The following is a 22,994-nucleotide window of genomic DNA, read 5'->3' on the forward strand; positions in this document are numbered from 1 at the left end:
GGGGGCCTGCTGGCGGGCGGGAAGGCCTGACCCTGTGTGGCCCCCACAAGGATGACGAGAGACTCTGGTACAGCCCTGATTCCTTGGCACCGGGGTCCCGGCGGCAGGCTCTCACCCGGTCCCGCACACCCCGCAGGGCCCCCGCTGAAAATACAGTCCAGCACGCACCCCCCCTTTTTTCCTTTTTTTTTTTTTTTTTTTGCGCTGGGTAAGTGGCGCAGGGAATGTTTAGCTACGACTTGAATCAATCACTCCTTTTTCACTCCTTTTTCCGACCGCCCCTCCCCCCGGCCCTCCCAATTGAATGTCTGCGAGCCCCCCCCCCCCCCCCCCCCTTTCGGGGCGGGAGCCGATCCGAACCTGACGTTTTTTTATCGGTAATTCCGTTTTGGGGGTGGTCTACTTTTAAATAGTGACACTGGTATTTGGTGGTGTAGCAACAGCTTCCGTAGTAAAAATTTCATCCATTTAAAAAGAGGAAGGAAAACTGAAATTTTTTTTAATCGTCTGATGAAATGAGACGAAACTTTCACCAAAAGACGAAGTGATACACTAAGATGTAAATGGATACTGATACATAAAAGAGTAAGTTAGAGGAAAAGCCACGATTTATGTGGACTTGATAATGTCATGTGGATTTAGGTGATTCTGAGTCATGTAGCAAACATAAAAAAGTTCTTTGTCAGGAAATACATTGAAACTTGCCGATATGCCCACAGCACTTGATTTTTTTTTAAAGTGACCTATTTTATTAGATTGTTTTTAAGCAATTCATTGAAATCAAGTAATTCCAATAAATGAATTAGGACGTTTATATGTATTTCTTTGTCATTTCATCGGGAGGGAATGCACTATCCCCATTTTTCACTGTCTTGGAGACTAAGAGACTGTCCACTTTCACTATTGTAAGTTGTAAAATATTATGGATGTTAAAGATTTAAAGTGGGATTACTATTACTTAAGGTTGGCACGTGAATGCCAGTCTAACTTTTTGGAATCTGAGTTTAAGATTAAGCAGTTAATATAGGATCAAATGAACACAGATCACTTTTGAGAGAATCAGTGTGCCCTTTTTAGAAAAGTGATTTTTCCTCCCAGCCTGTTTGAATGTAGCTGTAGCATTGTGGTTAGGAATATACGCACCCTGAGGTACCGGACGGCATGGGTTCAAATCCCAGCTCTGCCATGTACTTTACTACCTTTGTTATCTTGAACAATTTCTTAACCTTGCTAAGCCTAGGTTTCCTATAAAATGGGATTAATAACAATTCCTCTACCCCATCGGGTTGTCCAAAGCATCAAATAAGGTAATACATCAGTTCCTGAAACAGTAGGCATTCCACAACTGTTAGCTCTTACATTCCATGTCCAAACCATCACTAACGCTGTCTTTCTGGGGCTTAATATTACATAGGTCTCTCAAACTTCTTCCCAAGTGTATTCTACACTAAGAGGAATGACTGCAGCATTTTCCTGAGCTATGGCAGTCAGACCTGGTAGCAGTAACTTCTCTGCAGAACCCCCTAACCTGGCAAGGATGATTCAGATGTTGGCAGATTATGGCTTCATCCCCACCCAGCACTGATGTTATCAGCAGAGGTGAGTATGGTACCAATTTTCTAAGCTAAACAGATCTTCCAGACTCTAGTTTCCTACTGATACTAGTAAATAGGCAAAGACCACTTATAAATATATTTTTATTCTTTAAGAATGGTTAATTACTATTGTTTTTATAATGTACTTTCTTTTCTTTGAAATTTCATGAAATTATCATTACCAACAAACAGTTGAGCCTTTCCTATGTTAAAGACAACTTTATAGGAGTTGTGGATACAAATAGGTACAACAGAGACTATTTTCTGAATGAAAAATCAGAACAAAATGATTTGATATGCAGAATGTTTGAAATCAGATTTGCTATGACCAACTTAGATTCCATGGTTGCCTTTTTTATTTAAGAGTTCCTCCACATGACCTTCCTTTGCTGAACTTTTTCTCCTTATGACACACCTTTCAGTATCTAAATCTTTTTTTACCACTTGCCCACACTACTCACATTAGTTTACATTTTTTAACTTGGCTTCTTCTCTAAATTAGGGTCAATACTTCTATTACTCATTTTTTCCCTTTCTACTTTATAAATGTCATTTGGTCATGGTCATAACAGCCCTTTACTTTTATATTTAACTATGTCTTCAACTACTTCATAGTTACAGAGTTCTTTTTCATATATTAAATTCCATAGTCCCTGTTTTCCCTGCTTTTTAAATATTTTTATTTTTAGAGAGAGAGAGAAAGAGAAACATTGATGTGAGAGTGGAGCATGATCGCCTGCCTCCTGCACGTTCCCCACCGGGCCACAACTGGGGCATGTGCCCTGACCCGGAATCCAACCAGCAACCTTTTGGAGCACAGGATGACACCCAATCAACTGAGCCATACTGGCCAGGACTTCCCCACTTTTTATCAACTCTCATCCTAACTGTCTAAGAAGCCTCTCTTTGGCAGGGGCAATCTTATAGACATTCTTTACTTTGTGTAAATGGTGTGATCTTGAAAAGGTATGGTTATATTTGCTTTTTGTAAATCAAATTTGTGTTTGAATGTTGGTTATTTATTAAACTTTGAAGGAACAGGAGGTAATACCTGGGATGAAAGGAGAGTGCTTATAGGAAGAGTGCTTATAAGGATGCCAATTTTTTTTTTCTCATATAGGAATCTCATTGATCCCTGGAGAAGGGAGCGTCAACCAACTTGAGGATCTACTATTTAGTTATAGGTAACTTTAATATGTAGTATTTATTATTTAATATTACATAAGTCCCTTAAACATCTTCTCAAGTATTGAACTGGCCCCTGTTCCTTTTTTTTTTTTTCCAATAAGAGAATATTTATTTGGAAATCGCAGAGGTAGAGGAAGTAATTCATAGAAGAAATAGGCTTAGGAAACAATTGTAGAGGTAAAGGAAGGGCCCTTGGAGCTTTGGAGTGCATAGTGAGGAAGCTAATGGTAATGCACCTGGGGAAAGGAGGAGGAAGAAAACAAAGGTGAGGGTATGCTCCCAGGAGGGAGGTTTTCCCTGTTCCTTTAATAATACAGTCAAGCTAAACTCAAACACACAATTTCAGAATCATAATAATTCAGGACTATGCTCAGCCTCCATGGCCACTTAAGACTACATATTATGACAATACAAGCAGAAGAGCATCCAACTACTGATATGAAGTTTTTGGGTGTTTCCTTTGGCAAGTTTGATTACAGCCCCGTTTTTATTTTAAATATTTTTCATGTCCACATATGTGTACAACTTTATAACAATGTATATGTTGATTGCATCGTATATACTAGCTATCCTATATAATAAAAGCCCAATATGCTAAGTGTCCAACCGTTCAACCAGTCACTACGAGACGCACTGACCACCAAGGGGCAGACACTCCGACTGGAAGGTTAGCTTGCTGCTGGGGTCCAGCTGATTGGGACTGGGCAAGATGGGCCAGACACATCCTGGAGCCCTCCTGCGGTCCCTCCCCAGCCCTGATCAGGACTGGGCAAGACTGACCAGACATGTACTGTAGCCCTCCTGCGGCCCCTCCCCAGCCGGCTGGCCCCAATTGGCCCCTAGCAGGACTGGGCAAGACAGCCCCAATCGGGACTGGGCAAGACGGGCCAGACATGCCCTGGAGCCTTCCCACGGTCCCTCCCCAGCCCTGATCGTGCACCGGTGGGGTCCCTTGGCCTGGCCTGCACCCTCTCGCAATCTGGGACCCCTCGGGGGATGTCAGAGAGCCAGTTTCGGCCTGATCCCCACAGGCCAGGCCAAGGGACACCACCAGTGCACAAATCTGTGCACCGTGCCTCTAGTTTTAGTATGTCCTTTTCTTTCACTTTTTTTCTTTATCTCCCATTTCCCAACCTTATCTTTTCCTTTTAGATTTGGCTGTCTTGTCTCTATTCACAACATTCTTGCAAAATTAGTGAGCATACTTCTGCATTTTTTTCTGCAAGGTCATACATTCTTTTTTTACAAAATATATTTGTATTGATTTCAGAGAGGAAGGGAGAGGGAGAGAGAAATAGAAACATCAATAATGAGAGGGAATCAATGATTGGCTGCCTCTTGCACACCCCCTGCTGGTGATGGAGCCCGCAACCTGGGAATGTGCCCTTGACCAGAATTGAACCTGGGACCTTTCAGTCCGCAGGCCAACACTGTATCCACGGAACCACACCGGCTAGGGCTGCATGGTCATACATTCTTAAAAGAATAGTTATATCACAAACACATATGCACACAGAGGTACTCATATACATATATATATATATATATATATCCCCCACACCCACACACACATATATAAACTAGAGGCCCGATGGACAAAATTGGTGCAAGGGGCTTGGCCCTTGCAGCCCTGGCTTCATCCGGAAGGGCATCCGGACAGTTGTCCAATGGTCATTCTGCTGTTCGGTCTAATTAGCATATTAGCTTTTTATGATAGAGGACTAGAGGCCCAGTGCACAAATTTGTGCACCTTGACAGGGACTGTGGGCTGTGAGGCTACAGTGGGCACAGGGGCAGGTCGGCCTATCTTCCGTGCCCCCACCCAGCGCCTCCCGCCGTGGCCCCCAATCTCCTCTCTGCCAGCAGCCCCACTCCTGCCACCACTGCTTCCATGTACTGAGGCACCAGACCCGCTCGCACCCACTGATGGCACTGAGCGATTGGGGCTGGTGCAAGCAGCAAGTGCAAGTAGCGGCTGCTGCTCTGATTGCCCCTCAGGAGCAGGGGGAGGTGGAGAAGTCCTCAGGGGCAATTGGGCCAGCAGCCACCGCTCACACCCACTGACAGTGCCAAACAATTGGGACCAGCGCTGGGTGCTAGCAGCGGGTGCGAGAGGTGGCTCTGGTGCCGGCTGTGGTTGCGAGTGGGGCTGGCGCTGGCAGTGGGTATGAGCAGCAGGTAAGAGCAGGGCAGTTGCCAGCAGTGGGTGCAAGAGGCGGCTGCTGGCCCCAATCGCCCTCAGGAGCAGGGGGAGGTGGAGAAGCCCTCAGGGGAGATCAGGGCTGGCAGCCACCACTCACACCCACTGAGAGATTGGGCCCAGGGCCAGGCGCTGGCAGTGGATGCGAGTGCTGGGCGGGACCTCGGTGCGAGGGAGCAAAGAATTTTCAGTAACCACCAGAGGCTCGCCCCAATGACAACGACCGGTGCCCCACCTTGGTCTGGCACCCCTGCTCACCTGTTCCACCATCCCGCAGTGACCGCTGCCCACCATGTTCTGCACTCTACTGCCTACTGCTGACGCCCACCATGTTCTGCACGCGCCCCCCTGGTGGTCAGCGCACATCATAGCAACCAGTTCTGTTGTTCCACTGTTCGGACTATTTGCATATTAGGGTTTTATATATATATAGATTATCTCTTACCATTTATTTTATAAAACAGCATCAAATTTCAACATGCGTATTATATTTTTTCAATCAAAAGTACTTTAAATACCTATTTATATTGGTTGATTATCCTTTTTTTTCAATTTGTAATATTGCCACAGTTTTTTAACTCTCATTTGTCTGTTGACTTGTCATTTAATATCTTTTGCCACAGGTACATTCATATAATAAAATGTGTCTACGATTTCTTTTATCACTTTTGGGTTTCTAGCTTAGCTTAAAAAGTCTTACCTATTCCTGGATTGTAAAAATTAAACTCAAATTAATTTTTTTTAAAATATATTTTATTGATTTTTTACAGAGAGGAAGGGAGAGAGATAGAGAGTTAGAAACATCGATGAGAGAGAAACATCGATCCGCTCCTCCTGCACATCTCTCACTGGGGATGTGCCCACAACCCAGGTACATGCCCTTGACCGGAATCGAACCTGGGACCTTTCAGCAGGCCAACGCTCTATCCACTGAGCCAAACCGGTTTCGGCTCAAATTAATTTTTATATGTGGAATACAATAATCGGATCCAATTTGTTTTCTTCTCAATGAAGAGCCAGTTGTGACAGTGACATTTCTTAATTTGTTATTTGTGATTAGAAAAGCTACCTTTGTCATATACTGAATTTTCAGATTTATATTGGATTTATTACTTGATTATTTTAAATTTTGAAAACTAAACTATTCAGAACTATAAACTATGCAGAAAACTAAATATTATTTTAATAATATTTTTAATCTTACTCATGTATTATTAATACTGTTCTGCATTTCTGTCACCTACCTATTCAATTATAGGAATGGTAACTATTTTCTCCAGGATCCCAAATAAATTTTACTGGCTTTGCATTATACACTTGATATTATACTAGCAGCTTGCCTCAGACTTAGTTTAACTTCTTTTTCCCCCACTATTCTTGTGTTCCTTTCTCAGAAGTTTGCTAGAGCCATTGAATATACTTCAGTTATTTAAAAACACCTCATCAATACTTTGTATATCATAATAATTTAAACAAAACTATACACATACATACTACTTAGTTTCTTAAATAACCCTGTTTGCTATCCTATGGTTCAGTGTAAGTTTTTCACCATGGAACCTTAGCCACTCTTGACAGCAAGTTGGCCATTTCTACAATGGACAAAAAAAAGGAATCCTACATTTTACCTATTATGTCATCATAAATGATATAAGAATGGTGACATGCTTTAAATGTTTCATTTATGTTTAATGTTTGTAATTCTTAGCGTTAGCACAGCACGTAAACATGTTGTTGCTGGTTGTTGATTTTGTTGTGGTTTGAATATTTGTCTCTTCCAAGCTAAGAATTGTGCACTTTAAAACGTTCTATTTTAATTCAATTTTATAGGATATTAATTCAATTCATTTTTTGTTTGTATATAGTTAATTATGCCTAAATTTGTGGGAAGGCTTTTCTCAAAAGTGATTATTTCATTGTTTTCAAGTCCATTTATTAAGGTATTTTTTAATCGTATGAACTTTATCTCAAATAGTAACTTGAATTGAAAGTTTTTAATATGTTTAGATATTAGGGTGCTAGAATAGGAATGAAAATATGATACATAGTTATAATGAATATTTGTTTCCCTCATGGCTTTTATTTCTTTTATTTTTTAAAAATATATTTTTATTGATTTCAGAGAGGAATGGAGAGGGAGAGATAGAAACATCAATGATGAAAGAGAATCATTGATTGGCTGTCTCCTGCATGCTCCCTACTGAGGATTGAACCTGCAACCTGGGAATTGAACCGTGACCTCCTGGTTCATAGGTCGATGCTCAGCCTATGAGCCACAGCAGCCGGGCTTTGTTTATGTATTTTAACAGTTTTATAAATATATTGATGTAACTGTTTTGTGTTAGATTTTACTTCCTTGGGTTGATAACCAAATATTTTCCTGGTACATCAGTTGTGCTACTAGTCATAGTAAAACAGATAGCTAAAGTACTTCTAAAATACAATTTTTGGTAATATTGTATATCAGGATTTTAATAAGCTTTATAATATTTTAAAATCTGAATAAATATGACATCAACCAAATTATAGCATTAAAAAGTTAATTGGGTAGATGAAAATTTATACCTAAAATGTTTGGTTAAAGAATTTAAAGTTAAATTTTAATAATTCTTCTTGATAATGTCCAAAAATAAAAACTGTTAGTGTTTAGTCTTACCTATACTTGGAAGAAAACCACATAGAAACTATTTATTCTATATATTCTATTTATTAGCATTTATTCTCTATATTGAAAAATGTATGGAAAGAACTATATACTACAACACTTTGCTTCTAAATCAACCAAAACGAAAAAAAAAATAAACAGCCCTAACCGGTTTGGCTCAGTGGATAGAGCGTCAGCCTGCGGACTCAAGGGTCCCAGGTTCGATTCCAGTCAAGGGCATGTACCTTGGTTGCGGGCACATCCCCAGTAGGAAGTGTGCAGGAGGCAGCTGATCGATGTTTCTCTCTCATCGATGTTTCTAACTCTCTATCCCTCTCCCTACCTCTCTGTAAAAAATCAATAAAATATATTTAAAAAATAAATAAATAAACAAAAAGAAACAAATTTTAAAAAGAAAAAGCAAAAATAAATAAATTAACCAAAATGAGAGAAAAGCAACTCTTAGATATTGAATAGACATTTTTTCATCCTATTTAGAAGACTTGTTTTCTTTCTGGCAGAACTACATGTGGAATTTTTTTCCTTTTTTCACCACAAAACTGGCACAGACTATCTGCAATTTTCCTAATTTATTTTATGCAATAAAATAATGTATAGTGGAAAAGAAATGAACAAAAATTAATATAAGGTAGATGAAAAAGAACCATACTTTTCAGAAGAATAGAATGTAAAGTACATTTTTAAAATACAGACACAACTATTAAAAACTATTAAAATTACATTGTAACTTTTACAGTAACAGAAAGAGAATCTCTTTTTGCCTGAAGTTTTAAAAAATATTTTGAGTTTGGCTTCCCATCAATTCAAACAGATGAATGAGTAAATTACCTTTATGTATGGAAAAGCAAATTATACTGTCCTCAGTCCTTAAGAATGGGTCATATATTCTTGTTAAAAACCTAGTTTCTGGTTTTACATGTAAGGAGCTTGGAAGCCTCCATTCCATCCTAACAAGTGAAAAGCTGAACAGACTGAAAAATCAACAACTCTACATGGCACCATAAGAGAGGGTAGGATATAAGGCAAATTACTAACCTCCAAAATGGAGACATACAGGGAGTTGCTGCTCACAGGAGCAGAGGTTCAAGAGCAGAAACCAATACAGGAAACAATGCCCGAGTAGGAAAACCTGATCGATAATTGATGAATTGCTGGAGACTCGATGTGGACAACTCAGTTCAGAACTCCAGGGAGACCCAGTCATAGGGGGACCACACAATATTGTGAGATTCACCTCCAAGGGCTCCACCAATATTTTCTCACAGTAAATATTACAGAAAAATCCCATTGGACTTCAGCAGGGGAAGGGAAAAGGAACCATTTTGAAATACATCTGAGCACTCTGTTGTTCTAACAAACCCTGCCTTCAGGGAAAACTAGTTAACCAGAAACTAACCTGCTGAGGTTTTATCAGAGTCTGCAGAAGAGAAATACCCAACTCTAACCAGTTCTAGCCTTCCATATAGAAGGAAATACCCAGCTCCATCCAACTCTAGCCGTTTTGTTTCACCTAAACTAATAGGGGGAAAAAAACAAAACTGGAAAACTCTTGTGAAGATCATAGTCCTGAGGCTTTGGCTCACTCAGAGACAGGCCTAATCACACATTCATGAGAGAAACTCTCAGCTAATTAGGAATAGAGGGAACATTCTCTAGGGGAACTTGATAAAGACTACAAAAACCTCCAGCTAATGTGATACTTAATGATGATAAACTTGAAGCTTTCCTATCCGTTAGAAGGCAAGGTTTTCTCCTCTTACCAGTCCTTTTCAACATTGCCATGGAACTTCTTGCTAATGCAATAAGGCAACAAAAAGATACACAGAGTGGTTCACAATGTATATGAATATCAAATCACCACGATGTACTAAAAATGGAATTCAAAGCCAAGAAGACCTCTGACAGCAGCATAAAAATTCTGCAAGTGAAGAATAATCTACACTGACTAAAGCTTGAAATGCTTCATTTTCAAGGTGAAGATGTGTACACGTGTTATGGAAGCTTGAAAACAATCTCATATCATGGGTGGGAAAATACCTGTCTTAATAGGTTGACAATGCCAATAAATTGAAGTATGGTTAAAAAAAAAAAAGATGCTCAATACCATCAGTCACTAGGGAAATGCAAATCAAAATCACAATGAGAAAAAAAAATCACAATGAGATGCTACTTCACACATAATAGGGTGGCTATATCAAAAGACGACTGGCCCTGGTCCAGTTTGGCTCAGATGGTTGGAGCATCATTCTGTACAGTGAAAAGTGGCAGGTTCAATTCCCAGTCAAAGCACATGCCCAGGTTGTGGCTTTGATCCCCAGTCAAGTGCCTTTGGGAGGCAACTGATGGATGTTTTCTCTCTCTCTCTCTCTCTCTCTCTCTCTCTCTCTCTCTCTCTCTCTTCCCCCCCCCCCACGCCCTTTCTCACTCTGAAATCAATTTTAAAAAACAAGTGGAAAATTAGAACCCTCACACATTGCTGGTGGGAATCTAATATGATGCAGTTGCTTTGGAAAATAATTTGGTAGTTCTTCCAAAAGTTAGATATTGTCACCATATGACTCAGCAATTTCATTCTTAGGTATATACCAAAAAGAATAGAAAACAGCCCTGGCTGGTGTGGCTCAGTTGCTTGGGCGTTGTCCCATGTACCAAAGGGTTTCTGGTTCAACTCCCGGTCAGGGCATGTGCCTAGGTTTTGGGCTGGATCCCTGGTAGGGGGTGTGCAGGAGGCAGAAATCAGCTTTACACATTGATGTTTCTCTCTCCCCTTCTCCCTTTCACTCTCTAAAAATCAATAAAAATAGTTTAAAAAATTTGAAAACAATGCCGCATAAAATCCTGTACGTGAATGATCATAGAATCATTATTCATAATAGCCAAAATGTGAAAACAACCTAAATGTCTATCAAATGCATGAATGAGTAAAATGTGCTATTCAATGGATTATTATTCATCCATAAGAAGGATTGTAATTCAACTACATAGAACAACATAGATGAACCCTGAAAACATCATGCTAAATTAAAGAAACAAAAAAATCACATATTATATGATTTTATTTATATAAAGTATGCAGAATAAACAAATCCATAGAGCTATAAAATAGTAGTTGTCAATGACTAAGGAAAGCAGGAATTGGGAATGAGTTGATTTCATTCTGAAGCCTCTCTTCTTGAGGCTGTAGATGGCCGTATTCTCCCTGTATTCTTTCATAGTTATCCTTTGGTTTGTGTGTTGTCTATGTTTAATCTCTTCTTAATAAGGACACCAGTCATAATCAGGCCCATCCAAATGTCTTCATTTTACCTTAATTACTTTTTAAAAAATATGTTTTTATTTATTTTTAGGGATTGAGGAAGAGAGAAACATAGATTGGCTGCCTCATGCTCTCCCTGACCAGGGATGGAGCCCGAAACCTGGCACGTGCCCTGACCAGGAATCAAACTGATGACCTTTCAGTGCACAAATGGCAGTCAACCAACTGAGCCACACTGGGCAGGTTCACTTTACTTCTTTAAAGACCTTGTCTCTAAATACAGTCTCATTCTGAGGTACTGGGGTTTAGAACTTCAGCATATGAACTTGGGAGGGGGGGATACAGTTCCATCATAAACTGTAAAATAAGTGAATTTTATGATATGTGAGTTATATTTCAATTTATAAAGACATAAGACCCTACTTAGCAAACCTCTTTGCAAAAAAATTGAAAATGTAGATGAAAATGATATTTCCGAGGCAAATATAGTTTATAAAAATTACCCACATTTGAAAGAGTCTAACTTCTATACAAGAAATGAGAAACATGTGAACAAACTACTCTATAAAAAACCACCTGATAGTCTTAATACTCTATAAATTGTTTCAGAGTACTGAAAATGGATAATAACAATTCCTAAAGGCAATACAAAAAAGAAATTACACACTAATATCAATTATACTGCTGCAAAGTACTAAGCAAATATTAGCTAACAAATTCCAATGCCATATTAAGAAAATAATATATCATGACCATGTGAGATTTATTTTAAGAACACAAGGTTAGTTCAATATTCGGCCCTCATATTAATAAATATGAGACAAATCATATATAGATGCTAAAATGACCTTCAGCAAAACTCAATACTTAATAAAAAATTTAACAAAATAGGAATTAATAGATATTTTCTTAATATGTTACTTAATGGGAAACACTGGGGACGTTTTCACCACTACGATCAGGAACAGGGCAAGGATACCCAGTACTATTCAACATTTGACTGGAATATGCTGCAGTCCAATAAAACGAGAAATTAGTAGAGATAAAAATATTTTTAAATTATTTCTATTTGCAAATGACCAATAGTATACTTGGAAAACTCTGGAACAGAGATAAGCAACTAGACCGGAGCCTAATCTGGTCACATCATTTTGTTTTCCTATTGCTTGTAGCTACTGTTGCCCTACACTGACCAAGTTGGATAGTTGTGATAGAAATGATTTGGCCCACAAAGCTGAAAATATTCTGTCTGACATTTTACAGAAAATGTGGATTCCTGCCCTAGAGAATCAATGCTAAAACTAACTTAGGTTTTAAAATAGTTCGGTAACTATTTTACTGAATAGTTAAAATAGTTAAAAATTTTAGCAGGCTATAAATTTTAGCATTCAGATCTCAATATGCTTTACATATACACAAGTTAAAGGAGATAATGGATAATGGTAGGGAAAACCCCAATAACAACAAAGAAGATAAAATACTCAGGAGTAAATGTAACAAGAAGTGTACAAAAGCTATTTGAGAAAAACTTTAAAAGACTTCTGAAAGACAAAACTAGATTTGAACCAGTGAAAAGACAGTTCTCCCCTAATTTATGATTTTAGCATAATTTCAATAAAAATACCAACATGCTTTTTTATAGAACTAGACAAGTTGATACAGACTTCATTTGGAAATACAAATATGTAAGAATGACCAGGAATTACTAGTATTTCAGACAGGACTTATTAGTGGATCCTACAACTAATACATAAAGAGTTTACAAAGAAGATATTTTTGCAGCCTCAAAATACCTCCCCACAAATACTAATCACTAATGGAAAAAATTAGCAATTTTACTAAATTGGACCCACTATCTTATCAAGTCACCAAAGTTAGTGTTATTAGTAATGGGTCAAATAGACATCATGAATGCAATGAGAAGAGATTAACATCACTTCTGTGATATTCCTGCACAAATATATAACTAGAACTTAAGCATGAAGAAACCTCATTCAAAACCAAATTGAAACACATTTAACAGCCCTAACCGGTTTAGCTCAGTGGATAGAGCGTCGGCCTGTGGACTGAAAGGTCCCAGGTTTGATTCCAATCAAGGGCATGTACCTTGGTTGCGGGCACATACCCAGTAGCGGGTGTGCAGAAGGCAGCTGATCGATGTTTCTAACTCTCTATCCCTCTTCCTCTCTGTAAAAAAAAAAAAAAATCAATAGAATATATATATATATATTTTTATTGCTAAAAGTATTACAAAGGGTATTACATATGTGTCCTTTTTCCCCCCCTGCCCTTGACAATCCCCTGGCCTCCCTTACCCCCCAGTGTCTTATGTCCATTGGTTATGCTTATGTGCATGCATACAAGTCCTTCGGTTGATCTCTTACCCTCCTCCCTCCTGCCCCCCAACCCTCCCTGGCCTTCCCGCTGCAGTTTGACAATCAGTTTGAGGCAGCTTTGCCTCTGTATCTATTATTGTTCAAAAGTTTGTAATGGTCTTTATTATCCATGAATGAGTGAGATCATGTGGTATTTTTCCTTCATTGACTGGCTTATTTCACTTAGCATAATGCTCTCCAGTTCCATCCATGCTGTTGCAATAGAATATATTTAAAAAAAAAAAAAAGAAACACATTTAACAAAGTAAGTGGCTTGTACTCTAAAAATGTCAAGGTCAAAATAAAATAAAAATAAAAAAGGAATTTGCTCCAGATCAAAGAAGACTAAAGAGATAGGACAGTTAAATACAATATTTGACCCTGGGATGGATCATGGGCCAAGACAGAAACAATCATCATTTCATTTTTATTATTCCATTTTTGTTATAAAGGACGTTAGTGGAACAATTGGCAAAATGTGAGGGTTTCTAGATTGTATTGTATTAGTGGTAATTTCCTTACTTGATAAACATACTTCTTAAGGGAATACATTAAAACATTTAGGAGTAAAGGGGAATGATGTCTGCAAGTTGCTAATCAAATTCAGAAAAGATCGAAGGAGGAAAAAGAAACTGATAAAGCAAATATAGTAAAATGTTAAGTTTTGGGAATCTGAGTGAAGTGTGTGTGGACATTCTTTGTACTGACCCAGTTTCAGTTTCCTTGGATGTTGCCTAGTTAAATTACTATGGTATATTTTTTAAAACTAAGATATCAACATTAGAACATTATTATTAAATAAGCCCCAGGCTTTATTCAGATTTCACTGATTTTCTGTGAATGTTCCTAGAAATTCCAGACTTGAATTGAATTTTACTATTTTTTTTCCTTAGTGTCCCTTTTCTGCTCCAGGATCCAAACCAGGGTACCCCATTGTGTTTGTGTTCATCATCTCTCTCCAATCCCCTGTGTTCTGTGACAGTTTCTCAGTCTTTCCTTACTTTTCATGACTTTGACAGTTTTGAGGCGTACTGGTGAAATATTTTTAGGATGTCCCTCAATTTTGTTTTGTCTTATGTATTTCTCATGATTAGACAGTGGAAATGAGTTTTTTAAAATAATACTATAGAGGTGAAGTACCTTTCTCATCACATATATCAGGGAGTAAATGCTATCAACAGAGTTATCTCTGGGGATGCCAACCTTGATATCTTGGTGAAGGTGGTATCTGTCAAGTTTCTTCTCTTTAAAGTTCCAGTTTTTCCCACTCTGTTGGGAAGGGAGTCACTAAGTTCAGCTGAATGCTCTCGCAGTGGTTCTCAACCTTCCTAATGCCGCGACCCTTTAATACAGTTCCTCATGTTGTGGTGACCCCCAACCATAAAATTATTTTCGTTGCTACTTCATAACTGGACTTTTGCTACTGTTATGAATCATAATGTAAATATCTGATATGCAGGATGTATTTTCATTGTTCGCGACCCACAGGTTGAGAACCGCTGCCTAAGGCATGGCTGGCGGCGGGGAGACAGGTTAAAGTTGAAACTTACCTCCTAGATGGGATAGTTTCTACATACATTACAGTGAAACCTCAGTTCTCCAACTCAATTCCTTCAGGAAGGCTGTTCGAGAAGCATTTGTTTGAAAACCAAATCATTTTTTCCCATTAGAAATAATGTAAATTGAAGTAATCTGTTCCAGACCCCCAAAAGATTCCCTGTTTTAATCTTTCTTATATACAGTATATGTCTAATGTACTGTTTAATCTATAAATAAAGTTATTAAATTTATCTAACCACCCTCTCTGAACCTTAAAGGAACCACTGTTAGCACTTGTTCCAGGGATGTCTTTCAGGTCAGCATGCAGCATCTTTGCTTGTTCATGTATCACTGCCTCCAAAGTGCTGTCACTGACTGTTTTCCTTTATCCAAGTCAACAACAGTTTTTCTACCTCTTCAGTTGCCTGTGATCATTATTTCTTTCACAACATTAGCACTCTTGGTTGCCTCTTTAAGTTTTAAAATTGTGCTAATTCTTTTCTTGGTTGCCTGAGAGACACTTTTTGTCATAGTGAGGTATCAGCTTGAAAGTGTTGTCAGTTTGATAACCAAAGTTTGGTTCGACAATCCATTTTTTTGTGTGGACAACTTGGTGGAAGGTTGACTGTATTTAGATTCCTCTGGAGGGAAGATTTAACTCATCTCCCCTCTTTAAAAAAATATTTTTTGCCCTAGCTGGTTTGGCTCAGTGAATAGAGCATTGAACTGTAGACTGGAAGGTCCCGAGTTGGATTCCAGTCAAGGGCACGTGCTCCGATTGTGGGCTCAATCCCTAGTAGGGGTTGTGCAGGAGGCGGCTGATCAGTCATTGATGTTTCTCTCTCTCTCTCCCTCTCCCTTCCTCTCTGAAATCAATAAAAACATATTTAAAAAATTTTTTTTATTGATTTCAGAGAAGAAGGGAGAGGAAAAGAGAAAGAGAAACATCAGTGATGAGAGGGAATCATTGATTGGCTGAATCCTGCATGTCCCCTACTGGGGATGGAGCCAGCAACCCAGGCATGTGTCCTTGGCCAGAATGGAACCCAGGACCCATCAGGCTGCAGGCCAACACTGAGTCAAACCCGCCAGGGCTCCCCTCTTTATTTATGTATCATTTACTCATATTTTTCTGGACTCGTTGTATATTTATTTTTATTCTTTGGGTTATAATCTATTAAATTTTTTTTGTCATTCAGATAATTCCAGCTTTGACCACTTAGAGTTCTGGTAGACTCCTATGCCTTTTGCCATATCTCCATCGTTTTGGTTTCTGAGCATTTCCTTGCTTTCTAGTACTACAGTTCCTTGCTTCTTACCTGGTCTGTATTTCCTCTGCCCTAGCCCTACAATTAATTATTTTTCCAGAGCCCTTGTTCCTTTTATTGGAAAATGATATTTAGAAATTAGGATCTTGGAATTGAGTGGTTTGTTGTAGTATTTTGTAATTTTTCTGTAAGTCTGAAATAATTTTAAAATAAAAAGTAAAAAAAAAAGTTAAAAGTTGTAAGATACAATCCTATTTGTTCTTAAGTGTTCTACCTTAGTTAAACTATTTTGTAGGGTGGCAAATGTTACATTTTTTAATTCATAGGTGCTTAATTTTAATAAAAATGATATTTATGTTTTACTTGGAATCTGGAAATTATTAATAAAATTATACTATAACCTCAGAACATTTTTGTATATTTTATTTGCATCTTTTAAATAGAGTGGGGACACTTTGTCATATTTTTCCTCTTATGAAAAACAGATATCTATTATTAAATTCATAAAACTTTACATAACAAAACTAATTAGTAAGCAGTCTAGTTCAACAAGCATGCATAAAAGGGGCATAGCATAGGCATAAAGGAAGGAGATCTTGACATTACTCATAACTCTTTCAAGCAATGATACCTCCACCCTCAAAACCCACTTTGGTAAATAGGTATGATGTGGACAGCTTGGCCTGTTAGACAGGAAATTCTGTATATGAAAATGTTGCATTTCTTAGGGGAGGTTTTAAAAATACCTCTTTGATCTGTGACATATAAGAAAGGTTACTACTACAGATGATTCTATTCTGTATTTTAGAAAATAAATTATTTTGGGGGTGATAGAATAATGAATTATAAAAGTGTGCAATTCAGAATATATGCTTTAACTCTTAGTGACACTAAGAGTATCTATATATATAAAAGCCTAATATGCAAAGTGTCCCCTTGGGAGTTCAACCGGGAGACTGGGAATTCGATCGCTTGCTATTATGTGCGCTGACCACCAGGGGATGGCACAGAATGGAGGAAGGCCCGGGCTGGCAGCCGGGAAGGGAGGCCCCTGCAGGTAGCTGGGGAAGGGGAGGCCCCAGCTGACAGTCGGGGAAGGGAGGCCCCAGCCGGCAGCTGGAAGGCCCCGATTGGCCCTGATCATCGGCCAGGCTTAAGGACCCTACCCATGCACAAATTTCGTGCATCAGGCCTCTAGTTAACAAATAATGTACTAGTAAAAAGGAGTATGAAATAAAGACAGTTTTAGTGTAACAAAGATATAATTTGTATGGTCTAATTTCGTTTATATAAAAAGGATATAAACATGTTTATATATGCATAGAAAATTTCTGGATCATTGTGAGTCTGCAGGTTGATACCAATTAGTGTGTTATGAAATCAGTTAAGTAAGTCACAATGAGCATTTTTTTCAATAAAACAGAACAGAAAATCTCAGTATTTGGCACATAATAGTGTAATTGCTATTACTGAAACATTTATTTCAGATATTTGCATGAGTGAGTGATTTCTGGTTTGTAAAATACATTTCTTACTTTGAGTATGGGTCAAATTCTATTATACAATTGTAGACCAAAAAACAGTTAAGAGTGGACCTTGGGGAGTAGGAGAGGGATTTTTTGCAGGAGTGGGGTTTTGCTAGAAAAGATCTGGAAACTAACTTCTTTATCTGGAAATCCTTTATACTTTTTCACAAGCAGTACAGAGAAACAAGGTAAATCATATAAAGTGGTGATGTAACTTGCAGCTTCCAAAGTAGAATTCTATCAGGTCTTCTCTATGCTGATGTCCCTATCTCATCATTTTTCTGTGGAAGCTTCTGGAACTAACCTGAGTTCCCTTCTTGCCTCACTACATATGCCTTATTCTTCAGAGCTTGCTAAATGTGCTATTGGGGGTACTATATAATATGGACCATATTAATTTTCTCACATCCTTCATGCCCCCATAAAATATAAATTCTGAAATACTTTTATACCAATATTTCATATATAAAATAAGTTGTACATTTTTTAAATTCTTGTCTGGCCTCTGCTATTGTTGGTGAAATGCCTGCTCTCAGTCTTAATTTTCATTTTTTTTTTTAGTAATCTGTTTATTCTTTCTGGTAGATTTAAGATTTTCTCTTTATCTTTAATATTCCACATTTTCATCATGATATGTCTGGATGTGACTCTCTTTATTCTACTTATGCATTATCAATCTGTGGATTTAAATATCTCCTTAATTCTGGGAATTTTTCAGCTATTATCTATTCTATATTGCTCCTCCATTATTTGCTAAGTGATTTGTAGAATTATTAAATATATATAGGAGTCTATAAAACTATGTAGACTCTTAAATGTGTTTTTCTGTTTTTATTTCTGTCTTTATTGATAATTTATCCTATAATTTTGATAAACAGTATTGTCTAACTCAGAGGTTCTCAACCTTCCTAATGCCGCGAATACAGTTCCTCATGTCGTGGTGACCCCCAACCATAAAATTATTTTCGTTGCTACTTCATAACTGTAATTTTGCTACTGTTATGAATCGTAATGTAAATATCTGATATGCAGGATGTATTTAGGCGACCCCTGTGAAAGGGTCATTCGACCTCCAAAGGGGTCGCGACCCACAGGCTGAGAACTGCTGGTCTAACCCAAAACTATCTCTTCCACTTAATATTTTTATTTTATTTTTATAGATTTTAGAGAAGAAGGGAGAGAGGGAAGGAGAAAGGGAGAGAGGAAGGGAGAGGGAGGGGAGGAGGGAAAGAGAGATAGAGATAGAGACAGAGACAGAGACAGAGAGAGAGAGAGAGAGAGAGAGAAAGAGAAAGAGGTGAGAGAGAAACATCAATCAGTTGCCTACTGTACACGCCCGAATAAGGATTGAATTCACCACTTGGGTATGTGCCCTGACTGGGAATCAAACCTGCCACCTTTTGGTGTTCAGGATGATGCTCCAACCAATTGGGCCACACTGGCCAGGGCTCTTCCATTTTTTTTTTTATGAACACTTTTTTTCTTTGTTTATACGGTGGGTAACTCTGCTTCAGAAAGGATGTAAGGAGTACAGGCACATTGGAACACAATTTGACAGTTTCTTAGAAAGTTAAATATGCACTTCCATGTAACTTAACTATCCTATTCCCAGTTATTTACCTAAGAGCAGTGGTTGGCAAACTGCGGCTCGCGAGCTACATGCGGCTCTTTGGCCCCTTGAGTGTGGCTCTTCCACAAAATACCACATGCAGGCCCTAACTGGTTTGGCTCAGTGGATAGAGCGCCGGCCTGTAGACTCAAGGGTCCCAGGTTCAATTCTGGTCAAGGGCATGTACCTTGGTTGCGGGCACATCCCCAGTGGGGGGTGTGCAGGAGGCAGCTGATCGGTGTTTCTTTTTCATCGATGTTTCTAACTCTCTATCCCTCTCCCTTCCTCTCTGTAAAAAATCAATAAAATATATTTTTAAAAAAATACACGTGCGGGCACGCATGTACAGTGCAATTGAAACTTTGTGGCCCATGCGCAGAAGTCGATATTTTGTGGAAGAGCCACACTCAAGGGGGCAAAGAGCCGCATGTGGCTCGCAAGCCGCAGTTTGCCAACCACTGCCCAAGAGAAACGAAATGAAAACTATATTCACACAGAAAACTATACATCAGCCCTGGCTGGTGTGGCTCAGTGGTTTGGCATTGTCCCACATACCAAAAGGTTGCTGGTTTCATTCCCAGTTAGGGCACATGCCATGTTGTCACAAATGGCAAGAATTCATTCTTTTTTATGGCAGAGTAATATTCCGTTCATCTAAAAGATGGATACCTAGGTGGCTTCCTTATCTTGGTTATTGTAAATAATGGTTCAGTAACATAAGAGTGCATGTATCTTTTTGAATGTGTGTTTTTGTTTTCTTTGGATAAACACCCAGAGGTGGAATTGCTGGGATATAAGATAGTTCAATTTTTAAATTTTGAGGAACCTCCATACTGTTTTCCACAATGGCTACACCAATTTACAACCCCACCAACAATGCACAATGGTTCCCTTTCCTCCACATCTTCACCAGTACTTTTTGTTTGTGATCTGTAGCATTCTTAATCCTAGGCCTATTGCCTTACAAATGTGTGATTTTTTCATATACAGAGCAAGAGAAAGAAAGATGGGGTAGTTCTGGACAGTCTTAGTACGAGAAATAAATCCAAAGTATATGAGCAAAGGGGGTCTAATCCTATATAATAAAAGGCTAATATGCAAATCAACTGAATGGCTAAACGACCAGTCACTATGATGCACACTGACTACCAGGGGGCAGTCACTCAATGCAGGAGCTGCCCCCTAGTGGTCATTGCACTCCCACAGGGGGAGTGTTGCTCAGCCAGAAGCCCTGAGACAGGCTCACGGCTGGTGAGTGCAGCGGCGGTGGCAGGAGCCTCTCCCACCTCTGTGGCAGTCAGACATCCCCCTAGGGCTCCCGGACTTCGAGAGAGCACAGTCCAGGCTGAGGGACCCTCCCGAGTGCACAAATTTCGTGCACCCGGCCTCTAGTCTCAGATAAAGGAGGAGAAGGAAGAAGAGGAAGATGTAGAATGAGGAGGATCGGAAGGTTACAGTCATTCAAAAAACTGTTAAAATGGTTTTTGTCACCCTTTGTATTAAGCTAATTCTTCCAGTCTAGTGTCTGGTGCTGATTTTATAATAAGTCTGTGTTTTATGTCTCCATACTACCTATATGTTAGACTTTAGTGTTAGACTCTAATACTCTAAGTACATACTTGGACTCCTTTCCTATATTTCAAACACATTAAAAAATGGATAAAATTTTAGGAGAGGTTGTGGGGGAAATGGTGGCATAGGAGAACCCAGCTTCCCTATCCATCCAGAAAGATCAAGGATTTGGACAGCTATCCATGCATCAAATAAACTCTGAGACCTCTGAGGTTCACTTAGGAAGTTTTAGCACCACAGTGGAACAAAACAAACAAGGAGAGAATGAAAACAACTTCATTTTGCCTGCATTATCTCATCCCTCAATCTGGCATTGTTCAGCACTAAGTAGGCACTTCCCAGATAGAGTTCCTCTCACCAGGAAAGGAAGAGCAGAGCAAGTGACCAGCTTCTCCAGGGGCATTGCATGAAGGTACTGCTTCAGTTTCACTTTGCCCAGAAAAGCAAACCTGAGATGTATAGACAGCTGGGTATAAGGAAGAAAAGCAAAGGCTATTACTGATAGACATGCAGCTAGAGCAGTGGTTCTCAACCTTGGCTGCACATTAGAATCACCTGGGAATCTTTTTAAAATCCTGATTTCTGGGCCTCATCCTCCGGAAATTCTGTTTCTCTGTTACTAATGTTGTGGCCCTACCCCATACTGCTGTGTTCAGGGCTAGCCCCTCCAGCTATGATTCTGAATGCCACTGGCCTGACACCCATCATCAGTCTCCACTATAGTCCCCTGGCTGGGGGAGTATGTGCATCTTTAGAGGAGCACACAGATAGATAGGGCTCTGCAGCTGCTGTGGGACCAGTTCAGAGCCTGCCTCCTGTCACTAGCTGGCATCATGGTGTTCACCTGCAGCTTGCCACTCCAGCTGTGCACCTGCATGTCCCCATCCCATCCCCATCACTAGCCTCCACTGCACTGTGAACCTAGCATAAGAGTGGGCAGCCATAGGAGAGCACACTGACAGGGCCTCCGCAGTTGTCTGTAAGCCTATAATTGGCCCCAGTACTTGCTGCCTGCCCTGGCCCAATAAGTATGTGTATGTTTACAACTGGCCCTGCCACTACAAAAGCACCTGCAGCTGATCCCTGCAGCCAAATGTGTGTATGTGTGTACACCACTGGCTCCAGCCTCCACCACTGCTTGCCTTGGTCCCCAGCTGCCAGACCTGGAAAAGCCACTGAGATCACTAGCAGCCCTTGCTGCCTCTGCAGACCTGTAGTGCTCACCAGGACAACACAGTTGTCAATGCTATGGACCCCAGTAGCCTGAGCCAAGGAGATAGCATGTCCTTGCTGGACTTTGTACTGCCACATGCCCCACACTTGGCATCCTATACCTCTAGAACCAAGATTGCAGCATGATCCAGCATGTTCCCACTCACAGGTGAAAGGCTTCCCTTACCAAAGTCAGTCTATAACATCTGGAAGATGTTGCTTCTCCAAATATGTACATACTTATGCAAGGCTACAGGGATCATGAATCAGGAAAATGTCTCCACCAAAAGAATACAATAGACCTCCAGTAAATGGAGATCCAGAAATTACCCAACAAAGAATTCAAAATAATTGTTCCACAGATGCTTTGAAAGCTACAAGAAAACACAGATAAACAATTTCAACCTATCAGGAAAACAACAGGAGAACAAAAGTTCAACATAAAAATAGAAAACATAAAAAGTATCAAACAAAAGTTTGGAAACTGAAGAATAATACAATGACAACACTAAAGAATTCAGTAGAGAGCTTCAACAGTAGACTTGAACAAGCAGAACATACATCAAGAAGACAGATCAATTGAATTATTTCAATGATAGTAGCAAAAAGAAAACAGAATGTAAAGGAATGAAGAAAGCCTATGGTAATTATGGGACATCACCAAGTAAAATAATGTATGCAAAACAGTAGTCCTAAAAGGGGAAGACAGGGAAACAGGGTGGAAAGCTTATTTAAAGAAATAATGGATACGAACTCCCCAAATCTGGGTAGATATTTGGACATCCAAGTTTATAATGCTAAATTTCTAAACAAAACAGACTTCTTCAAGATATTATAAAACTGTCTAAAACCAAAGACAGAGAACATTTTAAAAGAAATAAGAGACAAAAATTCTCTCTTACAAGGGAACTTCCATAAAGCTATCAGCAATGGATTTCTCAGCACAGACCTTGCAGGCCAGAGTAGAAAGGGATAACATATTCAAAGTA

General features: G+C 39.2%; 1 long non-coding RNA gene across 1 annotated transcript; it reads left to right on the plus strand.

Annotated features, from left to right (window-relative positions):
- The first annotated feature begins 937 nt into the window (after positions 1-937).
- On the plus strand, positions 938-7,152 carry LOC111823587. The gene is made up of 3 exons (XR_002826644.1): positions 938-1,599; positions 2,716-2,779; positions 7,106-7,152. It is a non-coding gene; the product is annotated as an uncharacterized LOC111823587 (long non-coding RNA).
- The last annotated feature ends 15,842 nt before the right edge of the window (positions 7,153-22,994 follow it).

Source organism: Myotis lucifugus, unplaced genomic scaffold, assembly GCF_000147115.1.
Source record: "Myotis lucifugus unplaced genomic scaffold, Myoluc2.0 scaffold_5, whole genome shotgun sequence".
Lineage (NCBI taxonomy): Eukaryota > Metazoa > Chordata > Mammalia > Chiroptera > Vespertilionidae > Myotis > Myotis lucifugus.